Source organism: Pseudophryne corroboree (genome assembly GCF_028390025.1).
Source record: "Pseudophryne corroboree isolate aPseCor3 chromosome 3 unlocalized genomic scaffold, aPseCor3.hap2 SUPER_3_unloc_30, whole genome shotgun sequence".
Taxonomy (NCBI): Eukaryota; Metazoa; Chordata; class Amphibia; order Anura; family Myobatrachidae; genus Pseudophryne; species Pseudophryne corroboree.
Window position 1 is genome coordinate 1,455,733 of NW_026967520.1, and position 15,136 is coordinate 1,470,868.

The 15,136-nt window shown below is 42.8% G+C and overlaps 1 pseudogene; it reads right to left on the reverse strand.

Moving 5' to 3' along the window:
- Nucleotides 1–7,891: 7,891 nt before the first annotated feature.
- LOC134984038 (5S ribosomal RNA) lies at nt 7,892–8,010 on the reverse strand (annotated as a pseudogene).
- Nucleotides 8,011–15,136: the final 7,126 nt, after the last annotated feature.

The following is a 15,136-nucleotide window of genomic DNA, read 5'->3' on the forward strand; positions in this document are numbered from 1 at the left end:
TTTCTCTGGGTCATAATTGAGGCTAATTGTCGGCACAGGGGAGGCTAATTATCGGCACAGGGGTGCACTATCAATTTGTAAGTGCTCATAATAATTACACTCATAGGAGATAAATATATTATTTAGACACACTATATCCTGATGTTATTCACCTAATGTTTCCAAATAAATCCATAAGTAATAATTTGCGGTAAGTATATTCATATCATTTCATTACCAGGGTACAGATACCAAAGATGAAAAAAGAATCCCAGGTGTGTGGAAACAGATTCCCTTTCTGCTTTTGTCCCATGTGCCGTTTTGGGCAGTGAATGGGAACAATGAGAGCGGGGAAGAGCCGTCCACCTGGGGCTGAAGGGAAAGAACAGTGCGGGCTGCTTCTACTGTCCACGCTTAGTGTCCCCCACCCCTGTTACTTGGGAGCATTGCAGGGGGGCCAAGATACCATGCAATGGATGAGAGGGCAGCCCTGAGTATCTGATCAGCGTTTGCCCGGAGTATAGTAAACACCCTTGTCACGTTCACCACTTCTAATGCTACTGCAAATAGGATTTCTCCGCTCAGCAGTCTCAATGAGAGATGGGCGCCGGGTCAGGTGATAGTGTATCAGTGTCCCGCTGTTCTATGAATGTTGCAAGAGCTGGACATCAGATCAGGATCTCCCCATGTCTGGTGTGTCATGTGCGCCCATGTGTAGTATTCATCAAAGGTAGAAGTTCCCAGTGTCCTATTGCCGCTACGGGTAACGTCTCTCTTTGGAGCTCGGCGGGGAAAAGGACGCCGGGTCGGGTGATTCCCGTACCGCCGTGTCAGGTGTACGCCCGTGTCCCGCTATTCAGTGAATAACGTCTCTCTTTGGAGCTCGGCGGGGAAAAGGACGCCGGGTCGGGTGATTCCCGTACCGCCGTGTCAGGTGTACGTCCGTGTCCCGCTATTCAGTGGATGACGTACGTTTCACAAAAAAGCTTGATCACATCTGTGAAATAAAAGTTTGAAATATTTTAATATACAATAATCATTTCAAAAGAGTGCGCCACACACTAAACCTCTTTTAGTGTTAGGTCCACTAGTGACCCACACTAACAAACTCCCCCTAAGAATTCCTCAAACAGACATGATGGTGTCACGCCTAAACAAAAAGCTTCCGAGGTACTGTGTTCAGAAGTCTTCAGGCTGATTACAAACCGATGGGAAAGGCCACAGGTGGACATGATGGCGTCCCGCCTCAACAAAAAGCTAGAAAACTATTGCGCCAGGTCAAGGGACCTGCAGGCGATAGCGGTGGACGCTCTAGTGACACCGTGGGTGTACCGGTTGGTTTATGTGTTCCCTCCTCTTCCTCTCATACCAAGGGTGCTGAGGATAATAAGGAGAAGAGTAAGAACTATACTCATTGTTCTGGATTGGCCAAGAAGAGCTTGGTACCCAGAACTTCAAGAAATGATCTCAGAGGACCCATGGCCTCTGCCGCTCAGACAAGACCTGCTGCTGCAGGGGCCCTGTCTTTTCCAAGACTTACCGCGGCTGCGTTTGACGGCATGGCGGTTAAACACCGGATCCTGAAGGAAAAGGGCATTCCGGAGGAAGTAATTCCTACGCTGATCAAAGCCAGGAATGACGTGACCGCGAAACATTATCACCGCATATGGCGAAAATATGTGGCTTGGTGTGAGGCCAGAAAGGCCCCAACGGAGGAATTTCAACTGGGTCGATTCCTGCACTTCCTACAGTCAGGGGTGAATATGGGCCTCAAATTGGGGTCCATTAAGGTCCAGATTTCGGCTCTGTCGATTTTCTTCCAAAAAGAACTTTTGTTAAAAGAGTGCTGCATATTTAGCCTCCTTTTGTGCCTCCAGTGGCACCTTGGGATCTCAACGTGGTGTTGGATTTCCTTAAATCGCATTGGTTTGAGCCACTTCAAACCGTGGCGTTAAAATATCTCACGTGGAAAGTGGTCATGCTATTGGCCCTGGCTTTGGCCAGGCGTGTGTCAGAGTTGGAGGCTTTGTCATGTAAAATCCCTTATCTGATTTTCCATATGGATAGGGCGGAATTGAGGACTCGTCCCCAATTCCTGCCTAAGGTGGTTTCAGCGTTTCATTTGAACCAACCTATTGTGGTGCCTGCGGCTACTCGGGACTTGGAGGATTCCAAGTTGCTGGATGTAGTCAGGGCCCTGAAAATTTATGTATCCAGAACGGCTGGAGTCAGGAAAACTGACTCGCTGTTTATCCTCTACGCACCCAACAAGATGGGGGCTCCTGCTTCAAAGCAGACTATTGCTCGCTGGATCTGTAGCACGATTCAGCTTGCACATTCTGCGGCTGGACTGCCGCATCCTAGATCAGTAAAAGCCCATTCCACGAGGAAGGTGGGCTCTTCTTGGACGGCTGCCCGAGGGGTCTCGGCTTTACAACTTTGCCGAGCTGCTACTTGGTCGGGGTCAAACACAGTTGCAAGATTTTACAAGTTTGACACCCTTTCTGAGGAGGACCTGGAGTTCGCTCATTCGGTGCTGCAGAGTCATCCGCACTCTACCGCCGGTTTGGGAGCTTTGGTATAATCCCCATGGTCCTTACGGAGTCCCCAGCATCCACTTAGGACGTCAGAGAAAATAATATTTTACTCACCGGTAAATCTATTTCTCGAAATCCGTAGTGGATGCTGGGCGCCCATCCCAAGTGCGGTTTGTCTGCAATACTTGTACATAGTTATTTTTAATAAAAGGGTTATTGTGAGAGCCATCTGTTAAGAGGCTCCGTTATTGTCATACTGTTAACTGGGTATAATATCACGAGTTATACGGTGTGATTGGTGTGGCTGGTATGAGTCTTACCCGGGATTCAAAATCCTTCCCTATTGTGTCAGCTCTTCCGGGCACAGTATCCTAACTGAGGTCTGGAGGAGGGTCATAGAGGGAGGAGCCAGTGCACACCAGGTAGTCCTAAAGCTTTCTTTAGTTGTGCCCAGTCTCCTGCAGAGCCGCTATTCCCCATGGTCCTTACGGAGTCCCAGCATCCACTACGGACTACGAGAAATAGATTTACAGGTGAATAAAATCTTATTTTTATTTGTTTATTGTTCCTTATATATTTCTTGTATATTGATTGTCCCCCTCTTTTTGATTTTCTGAAGGAAACAGGGAGTTAGCACTAATTAAAGAATGGGGGTGGCTGAGATTGGGAATCTCACTCAGTGCATGTCGTGCATGATGTATGCGCACCTGGCACAACAGTCCGAGTGCGGGTACATCTGTGCGAGATGTGAGCGTACGGACGCCCTGGAAGCCCAGGTAACTGATCTAGAGCGGACGGTTACGCGACTAAGGAGCATTCACAATCTCAAGCAAAGTTTAGCTAGAACAGTGGAGGAGTTGCAGAGGGGATCATTGGTAGATGAGGAAGATCAGGTAGCTGGGTCATGGTTAGAAGGAAGAAGAGGGGGAGGGGAAGACGGGACATCTCTGATCCACCAAACCCCAATAAATTTGCCCAATTTGATGAAGGTTCTGAGGATGGCAGTGAGGAAATGATGGAACCGGAGGAAAAAAGATAGGTATCTAGTCAGATTGTGGTGGTAGGCGATTCTATTATCAGGCCGACAGGGCAATCTGCTACCGGGACCATGATCGCCGTAGTCTGTTGTCTTCCGGGTGCTCGGGTACGGCAAATCGCGGACAGGGTAGATTGTTGGGAGGGGCTGGTAAAGACCCGGCGATCTTGGTGCATGTTGGCACCAATGACAAAGTTAGTGGTAGGTGGGATGTCCTTAAGAAAGACTATAGGGACTTAGGCAAGAAACTTAAGGCAAGGACATCTAGTGTAATATTCTCCGAAATATTACCAGTGCCATGCACTAGCCCAGGGAGGCAGAGGGAGATCAGGGAGGTAAATGTGTGAATTAGAGGCTGGTGTAGGAAGGAGGGGTTTGTGTTCCTGGAAACCTGGGTGGACTTCTCAGTCAGGCGGCATCTTTGTCATGATGGATTAGAAGGTTGGAGGAGCTTTTAAACTAGGAGCCTGGGGGGAGGGTTTAGCTAGAAGCTGCGGGTTCATTAGTGAGAGCAGTAAGGATGGGGGTAGTGAACAATTTGGGGGTGGAAAAGGGGGAAGCGTAAGATCAGATGGCAAGGGTATTTGCATGGGTATTGACACCGGAAATACTGACACAGGTATTGCCAAGATATTCCCAATTTATTACCTAATGACGAGTATGGCTCAGCAATACGGTATATAGAAAGTAATGTGCATAGCATAAGGGAGGATACTAACATCAGGGAGGGGGGTTTAGAAAGTCTTATAGATCAGATAAAGATAGTAGAGAGGAAAGCTGTATTAAGCATGATGGGAGGAAAGGGAGGGAGGAGAATAACAGTCAGTAAGGGTAAGTCTAGAAAGGCTCTTGTAAATATAGATAAGATACCACTAAAACAAACAGGCAATGGAGAGGCTAAGCTAAGATGTATGCTTGTGAACGCAAGAAGCCTATCGGGTAAAATGGGGGAATTGGAATGGCTTGTATCAAAGTCTCAGTATGATATTATAGGTATTATGGAAACATGGTGGGACGACTCTCACAACTGGGTTGCGAATTTGGAGGGATATTCTCTTTTCAGGAGGGATAGGGCTACCAATAGGGGAGGAGGGGTATGTCTCTTTGTTACACCATCTCTAAAACCAAACTTAATAGAGGGTATTTTCAGGGAGGCTGGAGATAACGTGGAGTCGCTATGGGCTGAGATCACAAGTGGGGGCACAGAGGCGAAGAAACAAGTCATTGGCACGTGCTACAAGTAACCGGATATTAGTGTACATGACGATGAACAACTCTTACACCAAAATGAAAAAGCTGCGGGAATGGAGGACATCCTAGTGTTAGGGGATTTTATCCTGATATAAATTGCAGTAACGATTCATGTGTAAAAACTAGGAGCAGCAGGTTCTTAAATACATTAAAGGATCAATACTTAACTCAATTAGTCGAGGACCCAACTAGAGGTAAAACTATTCTGGACCTAGTTTTACCAATAATGTGGACATTATATCAAACACTAAAGTTGGGGAGACTTTGGGAAACTGACCACTATATGATCACATTTGACATCAGTTTCAATAAACAGCTATAAGGGAACAACTAATACATTTAACTTTAGAAAAGCTAATTTCAATATGCTGAGACAGGCACTAAACGAGATTGATTGGGAAGTTTTGTTTCATGGTAAAGACACAACGGAAATGTGGGATGCTTTAAAAGGGTTGCTTGATAGCAATATTCACAAATTCATTCCCATGAGCAGTAAATGCAGGAGTACTAAAAACAAACCAATGTGGCTTAATAAGGATGTCAAAGAAGCAATGGCTAAAAAGAAGCGTGCTTTGAGGAGTCATTCCAGCATTACAAGGAATGCAAAAAAAAATGCAAAAAAGTAATAATCGCAGCAAAAGTTGTAAACAAAAAGCAAATCGCTATAGAGAGTAAAAGCAATCCTAAAAAGTTTTATAAATACATAAACAGTAAAAGGTTAAAGAAGGAGAACGTAGGCCCATTAAAAGATGAATTGGGAGCTTTAATAAACAATGATAAAATAAAAGCGGAAATACTGAACAATTTTTTTCCTCAGTATTCACCAGGGAGGATCAGTCGGAGAAAGTAGTGCATAAAGATAGTGAAGATAATGACTCTTGGCTGGATACTTGTTGACCTCGACATCTTCGGATTATCAAACCGAATAAATTTGCACGGCTGGACGAAGATTCGGAGGATGATACTGCGGAAATGACGGTGGAGGAGGGGACTGCTCCCTCTAGCATCCAGAGGAGCAGCCCCTCTGGCACAGTTGGGACAAAAGATAGTGAGGTACCTAGTCAGATGGTGGTGGTAGGGGACTCTATCATCAGGAAGGCAGATAGAGCAATCTGCTACCCGGACCATGATCGCCGTACAGTCTGTTGTCTCCCGGGTGCTCTAGTGTGGCACATCGCGGACCGGGTAGATAGATTGTTGGGAGGGGCTGGTAAAGACCCGACAGTATTGGTGCATGTTGGCACCAATGACAAAGTCAGCAGAAGGTGGGATGTCCTTAAGAAAGACTATAGGGAATTAGGCAAGAAACTTAAGGCAAGGACATCTAAGGTAATATTCTCTGAAATATTACCCACGCTAGTCCGGGGAGGCAGAGGGAGATTAGGGAAGTAAATGTGTGGCTTAGAGACTGGTGCAGGAAAGAAGGGTTCGTGTTCTTGGAACACTGGGCGGACTTCTCAGTCAGGCACCATCTTTTTTGTCGTGATGGATTGCACCTGAATGAGGAGGGGGCAGCGGTGCTGGGGGGAAGGATGGTTAGAAGGTTATAGATTTTAAACTAGGAGGGTTTAGCTAGAAACTACGGGGCATGCAGTGAGAATATTGGGGATGGCAGTAGTAAATGAAATGGGGGAAAATTTGGGGGGAGGGTAAGAGCAGCCGGTAAAGTTATCAACATGGGTACTAAAAGAGGTTTTACCAAAGCACTAACTAATGACAATTACAGGTCATCGTTGCTACATAAGGTGAAAGATGTCCCTAACGCAAAGGGAAATACTTATCTTATTTGTATGTATGTAAACGCCAGAAGCATTACTGGTAAAAAGGGCAAATTAGAAATAATTGCAGCAAGCAAACAGTATGATATTATAGGCATTACTGAAACTTGGTGGGACGAATCTCATGATTGGACAGTCAAACTAGAAGGCTATTCGCTGTTTAGGACAGACTACATAAAAGGGGTGGAGGGGTGTGTCTTTACGTAAAACCATTTTAAAAAACTGATATATGGGAGGATTTGCAGGAGGAGACTGTAGATACGGTCGAGATGCTATGGGGTAGAAATTGCATGTGGCTAAAAGGGAATAAAAAAGGTAGTATTGGGGGTATGCTACAGGCCGCCTGGTATTAATGTATCTAACGAGGAATTGTTACTGAAGCAAATTGAAAGAGCAGCAGGAGTAGGAGACATGGTAGTGATGGGAGATTTTAAATATCCAGAGAAAAACTGGAAAAACGATTCATGTGATACTGCTAGGGGTAATAGGTTCTTAAACACACTTAATGATAACTACTTAGTTCAACTAATTGAGGAACCCACCAGGTACAATGCAATCTTAGACCTGGTATTAACAAATGTCAAAGTCGAAAAATATTGTAATGCATATGCCCTGTACTAACCCCATGCACATGCCCGCTGCGCGTGCACTCAGTCCGCCGTGCGTGCACATATCCGCAATTTGCGTAGGATCGCTCCTGCGATCATGCGCGTGATATGGGTATTTACGACGGAGTTTGTGAGCGCGTAGAGGTTTATTAGAACATTACATATTTAACCCAAATAGTGTACATTTTAGATATAACTCCCTTGCACCACATCAGCGAGTATCAATAGTTTAAACAGTTCCAGGACTAAGGGATTCGCCGTTGCATGATAGGAAGGGTCAGATAAAGGTTGGAAGGTGATGTCTAGTATCCTATAACATGGGGTGTGGTCTTTTATAAGAGAAAAAAGACAAAGCCAGCTATATATCTTTCCAGGGCACACTTATGAAAAAATTAATTAATAAGATGATGAAATATGAGAAAATTAATACTTAAAAAGAGAGGGAGAAGGCAAATATAGATGAATAATTTTTCAAAGCATAATTGCTACAATTTTGAGCGATAGGATTTAGATGAGCGAATTTATCTTTATTCCCTTAGTGGTCTAGAGATTTCCTTAATTGATAATTTTTTTATTGGGAATAGGGTAACTCCGTTGGGTTCAGCTGTAGCCTGTCAGACTAGCACAATTAAATGAAAGTAGAAATGAAATACCTGGATCTGCACAGAAAATCGGAAGGACACAAATGACTGGAGAATAAAATACCTACAGTACCTAGTATTCCCTGGTGGTCTCCCAACCGGGTACTGACCAGACCCTGCAGTGTATGGCTTCCAAGATCAGACGAGATTGGGCATACTCAGTGCGGTTTGACCGTAGGTGGATATTCTCCAATCTGTGCAGTCAATTCCAGTGTGCGGATACTCATACACATTGTTTATTTTGAGCATATCATAAATGCCTGAATTATTGTTGGTATAAGAACAGAGCATTAAGCAACATTTGTGCTGATTGTTATACTAATGAGAGCAAAAGAAATCAGGCAGTGATGTAAGTACAATAGCTGAGTATGATAATCTAACAGGGATTGATCCCCAATAATGCATAAAATTCAGTGCAATGAGAAACACACAGGAGATTATATATAATTGTCTAACAGGGATTAATCCACAATTCTGGGTGTATATGATTTAGCACACAAAATTCCAATAAACATTAGTTCCCAAAAGCAGATATCCTGTGGTTATATCATATTTTAGCAAAATCACAAATTGAAGATACTTCAACAATCCTAAAGATATATATATATATATATATATATATAGTAAACAACAAAGCAGGCGGCACTCCAAGTCTGTTTGAGATTCAAGTGTATTTCATACACAAGTGATCCGACGTTTCGGGGTCCAAGCGCCCCTTGACAAACGTCGGATCACTTGTGTGTGAAATACACTTGAATCTCAAACAGACTTGGAGTGCCGCCTGCTTTGTTGTTTACTATCCAGTTTTATCTGAGATGGCACCCAAGCACTAAGTCCAGGAGGGGGAGTGCCGGTCCTCACAGCCTGTCTATATATATTGAGGGTGCCTTTAATAGGGCGAAAGAAAGAAACAAACAGATCTGAACTAGTGATGTACAAACAAAGAGAACATGACCAGGAGAGATTCTCCATTCCATTTATAACTAAGTACAATACTAAAGGGAATGTTATTAAAAAGATCTTACAGAAACATTGGGATGTTTTACATCTAGATCCGATACTACAGAAAGTGATTCCAACACACCCACAGGTAGTATTTAGAAGATCCTGTTCCCTTAAGAGTAAATTAGCTCCTAGTAATTTGAAGAATGTTACTGTACCACGAGCTGATAGATTGGAGGGATTCTATGCATGTACTAAATGTAAGGTATGCCAATATGTTAATAAGGATCATAAACAATTTTTTAATTCCAATAATTCTAAATCATGGAAAATTAAGGGGAAATTAAGCTGTCTTAGTACATATGTGATTTATCTTTTAGAGTGTAAATGTGGGAAACGCTATGTAGGCAAAACTAAGCGAGTGCTTAAATTGAGGATTTTGGAGCACACACGTAATAGCATTCATAAAGTTGAAAACCATAGTGTGCCACGACATTTCACAAATTGCTGTGACTCACAATTACGAGGTTTTTCATTTAAAGCTATTGAGCGGGTAGAATTGGATGAGAGGAAAGGTAACATCCTCAATTTGCTTTCAAAGCGAGAAACCTTTTGGATCTACACACTAAATACACTGGCTCCAGATGGTTTGAATGAAGGCTGTGATATTGTGCCATTCTTGGAAGGCTGACACTGTGTGCATGTATGTTAGAGTGTACCAGTGGCAGCGGCTACGTCCCGACTGGTGTGCTCGAATAGCATGTACGCGGCAAATGACTGAAGAGAATAGACACATTAGCTTTAAAGATCAGAACGATTTTAATTAATTTCCACTGGGATGTTTTAGAGAAAAATATTATACAAAAGTATTACACAGAGGGTAGGATATATACCTTTGTGTGAATGGATCATATGAGCTAATTTGCTGTTCATTCATGTATGAGATGGACTCCAGCTGTAATGTTAATTAATAGGTTCATTGATGTGAAATCGTGTAAGGTTATTATTAGTCTTGGATAATCGATAATGAAAATGTGGATAATTTGAGCTTATCTTCTGTGATGTAATTGTGGAATGCCAATGGTTTATAAGTTGTATGAAATGTCTATTTGTATTTTTAAGTGAAATCATGTTGTAATTAATTGAGAACAATACCTACAACGGGTATATAAAGAGATCAAGTTGTTAATTAACCACACCCCCTGACGAAGTACCTGACGTACGAAACGCGTTGGCCGTGGCTAAGTGACGTAGACGCCGTGACGTCATCCCCCGGATTCAGAGGCGGAGACCAGACGAGCTGTGGTTCGGGAGATATACTGGCTAAGTTGCGGTGGAAACACCATGCTGATGAATTTTAACTTTTAATGTATGTAATCAAATGCTACAAAGTAAAAGTTGTTACTTCTTATATAACCAAGAGTGCGCTCTCCATTTTTTGACTATATATATATATATATAGTATAAGGTATAGGGTAAGGACTGTCAAGGGAATTGGAGTGGGAGGGAGTGGGAGCCCACAGGTACCAAACTGGGTAAAGAGCAGCTTTTAGGAAGGAAATAGGTAAGCCAGACCCTGTGGTTGACCCTTCTTTACCTCATGCAGGGTGGCTCTTTGGACTCTCCAGGTCCTGGGGAGTCTGTGGATTCTTCTTGCCCACTACCTGGTGGTTCTGTGGTCATCTCAGGCCACAAACCTCCCAGATGTCAGGCCTCCAGATAAACATGAAGGTGGTCCTGGGCTCTGTAGAGGAGGAGGTGGAACAAGCAAAGGAAAGTTGTGTCCCTTCTTAAGGGGCAATGGTGGACATTGTGAATGGTGAAAGGAAGGTTTTTGTGGGCAAAGAGTGAGTTATGCCATATATACCAGAAGCATGGGTCTTCAGCCTATGGCCCTCATTCCGAGTTGTTCGCTCGCTAGCTGCTTTTAGCAGCTTTGCACACGCTAAGCCGCCACCCTCTGGGAGTGTATTTTAGCTTAGCAGAATTGCGAACGCAAGATTAGCAGATTTGCGTATAGAAATTTCTTTGCAGTTTGTGAGTAGCTCGAGACTTACTCTGCCACTGCGATCAGTTCAGTCAGTTTCGTTCCTGGTTTGACATCACAAACACACCCAGTGTTCACCCAGACACTCCCCCATTTCTTCAGACACTCCCGCGTTTTTCCCAGAAACGCAAGCGTTTTTTCGCACACACACGTAAAACGTCCAGTTTCCGCCCAGAAACACCCACTTCCTGTCAATCACACTCCGATCACCAGAACGAAGAAATTTCTTCATAAAGCCGTGAGTAAAATACCAAACTTATTAGCAAATTTACTTGGCGCAGATGCACTGCGAACATTGTGCATGCGCATTAGCGACTAATCGCTCCGTTGCAAAAAACTCGGAATGAGGGCCCATATGATGTGCCACCATTAATGTGGCTTCTGTCTTGTCCTACCAAGCTTGATTTATGTGCTTTGTAATTTTTTTAAGCAGGATAAAGGCTGATTTTTTTATTTCTGCAGTAGACTAGAATAAGCCCAGACAGTCCCACTTCCATTATACCACCGGAATGTGATGGTCAGTGACCACCGTGCCATCACTTACCTGTATGCTTACACGTAACAGAATGATGGAACACTTACACGGTTTCTTTACATCTTCTGGGATCCACTCCGAGATTAGACATTATGGCGTAATTACTCAGATAGGAATATAAAACAGAATAAAAATAAAAGCTATAATGCAATAATTAGATGCAGACAAAAGCTTTTATTATGAAATCATACAGGGGAGTATCCGCACCATATAGATGTAACATACAACAAACCAACGCAGATGGAACCTGGGTGACTCTAATGCACATGGTAATGTACAGGGTATATATGGATAGGATCTTGTATCTGAAAACACTCTGACACTCCTTATCAAGATGAGTGTCTGCAACAAGTTAGGTAAACTAGAAGTGAAAACACGTTCCAATGGCCGCCATATTGTCGTGCAGCAATACAGATTGTGGAAACTGGTATTAGACATTCACATTTACACAAAGCACAAGATACAAAATAAACAGCAGAAAGAAGACCTAAGCATTTGGGATGTATTATTTAGGAACTAAATATACAGACGGGTCCTCCGTTATCTTGGCTGGCTGAGGCGTTAGTCGCGATCAGGCATACGCAGCGTACCTGGGCGCAAGGAGGCACGCCTAGTCGTAGGAAGGCACACAGAGCGTTTGGCGTTACCTTTGAGTGTAATACCTAAGATCATCCACCGGATGTCGCTTTTTTAAATCACCAATGCGCAAGCGTGTGGTCTCCATTAAAATACAATACTGAACTACAGCGTAAGAACTACTTTACTGGTGCGTCTCATTACGCTACATTATGCTACAGTATGTCATAAAGTCTATAACAGTATATACAGTACAGGTGCAAATAGTACAGCATATACAGATGCAAATGAACGTGTTACAGATACAGTATGGTCTATTGATGTTAGGGATATGCGAGTGTCCAAATCCCGTAGTATTAAGTATAATGGGGAGAGATAGAAGCTCCTCCCTAAGTTTCTGGATGCCAAATCCCTGTATGTATAGTTTATACAGACGCAAATGAACGTGTTAAAACACTTGTGTATGCAGACACAACTAATGTAGCTCATTGACTTTACAGTATGTACAGTGCACAAAATGAGTGTCCGAGTCCCCTAACGGCATAAACAAACACCAATGGGGAGGAATCGCTCTTTGCAGTACTTTTACACATGAACTTGAGAATCTTCCATGCAGTGCTGTGGGCTAGCGATGAAGGCTCCGGTCTGCCACGCTGAGTACCGGGTTCGATTCCCAAAGTGTCAATTTTTTTTGTGTTCCAGTGACATTCACTTTATTATTTTTTCTGTGTAATCCATTGTAAAACATTCAACAGAAGGGTGCACACAGGTTTCACACAAATCGGGGTAAATCTGCAGGAGTGACTCATTCACTATCTAAAATACACAGCGGTAATGAGCACGTATAGACATAACAGTAGATATAAATTAGTGTATTCTGACGCAACTAACTGTTCGAGCAACACAGTACTGTAGATCGTCGGCGTTAGAGAATCTGTGTTGTACATTATAAGCTGTTCCTGCTAATTAGTACTCTAATAGAAAAAACTGTACAGAGATACTAAGGACAGTGATTTGGCATCCAGGAACTTAGGGAGAAGCTTTTATTTCTCTCCATTATACATAGAAAGATTAAACTTGCCACTCTACGTTACAAGCTGTTCGTGCTATTTAGTACACTACTAGTGTACTAAATAGCATGAACCCCATCACAACAGTTGCCCAGATCAAGAACACTCTCCAGGAGATAGGTGTATATGTGTCAAAGTCAACAATCAAGAGAAGACTTCACAAGAGTGAATATAGAGGGTTCACCACAAGATGTAAACCATTGGTGAGCAATAAAACAGGAAGACCAGATTAGAGTTTGCAAACAACATCTAAAAAAGCCTTTACAGTTCTGGAACAACATCCTATGGACAGATGAGACAAATATCAACTTGTACCAGAGTGATGGGAAGAAAAGAGTATGGAGAAGGAAAGGAACTGCTCATGATCCAAAACATACCAGCTCATCAGTGAAGCATGGTGGTGGTAGTGTCATGGCGTGGGCATGTATGGATGCCAATGGAACTGGTTTCCTTGTATTTATTGATAATGTGACTGCTGATAAAAGCAGCAGGATGAATGCTGAAGTGTTTTGGGCAATTTTATCTGCTCATATTCAGTCAAATGCTTCGGAACTCACTGGAAGGCGCTTCACAGTGCAGATCGACAATGACCCGATGCATACTGCGAAAGCAACCAAAGCGTTTAAGGCAAATAAGTGGAATGTTATGCAATGGCCAAATCAATCACCTGACCTGAATCCGATTGAGCATGCATTTTACTTGATGAAGACAAAACGGAAGAGAAAATGCCCCAAGAACAAGCAGGATCTGAAGACATTTGCAGTAGAGGCCTGGCATAGCATCACCAGGGATGAAACCCAACGTCTGGTGATGTCTATGCGTTCCAGACTTCAGGCTGTAACTGACAAAAGGATTTGCAACAAAATATTAAAAAGTAAAAGTTTGATTTAAGATTCTGGAAACAAAGGAAGAAACAAGAGAGCGACTATGGTGTAGTATTTTTCAATCAGTTTTGTCTAGTGATGAGCGGATTCGGTTTTACTCGGATCTCAAAACAGAATCTTATTGGCTATACAAAACACATGACATCTGTAAGCCAATAAGATGCCGTTTTGAGAACAGAGTAAAACCGAATCCGCTCATCACTAGTTTTGTCACACACAAGATTATAGCGTACGGATTACGGCTTGACACATGGCGTATCATTCCCCCATTCTTTAGTCCAGGTTACTACTGGGATCTAAATGCTGCTAGGAGACACAAAGAATTGCTATATAGCGTAGTATATTTCCGTATGTGGGATTAAATTCAGTTATCACAAAATGTATATGCGTACCAGATAAATATTTGCATATCAGTATGGATATTGTATCCAGATCTTCATCTAGGAGATGGTAATCAGATCGCCCTTGGAAAATATGTCAAAGCTCAATTCACGAAACACTGATCCGGGCTGCGACCACATTAAGTAGTAAAGTATTTTTTGTTGATCTGGACGATCGCACTGATCTGATTTACAATATTTGATTTAGGATTGTTTAGTTTGTACCATTACTTTTGGTCCCTTAAAAAGTGGGAGGCACATATAAAAACCATTTTAATTCCTACACAGTTCACCTGATTTTGATGTATATACCCTCAAATTAAAGCGGAAAGTCTGCAGTTAAAGCACATCTTGTTTGTCTAATTTCAAATCCATTGTGGTGGTGTATAGAGCCCAAAATATGAGAATTGTGTCGATGTCCCAATATATATGGACCAGACTGTATATTGCATGACGCATAGGAGATAGGATTGACCCTTGCGGAACATTGCATGACAGTGATAATTATACTCCAGAAGATTTAAATGGTTCCGTGCTTGGGTAATGTCTAATATGTTCAACAAGAGCGGATTTATTTCTCTCACAGCATGAAAATGGCTTCTCACCTGTGTGACTTATCTGATGTTTAACAAGATTTGATTTAGATGCAAAACATTTCCCACACTCAGAACAGGAATACGGCTTCTCACCTGTGTGACTTCTCTGATGTTTAACAAGATCTGATGTAGATGCAAAACATTTCCCACACTCAGAACAGGAATACGGCTTCTCACCTGTGTGACTTCTCTTATGTGTAACAAGGGCTGATTTCTGTGTGAAACATTTCCCACACTCAGAACAGGAAAATGGCTTCTCACCTGTGTGACTTCTCT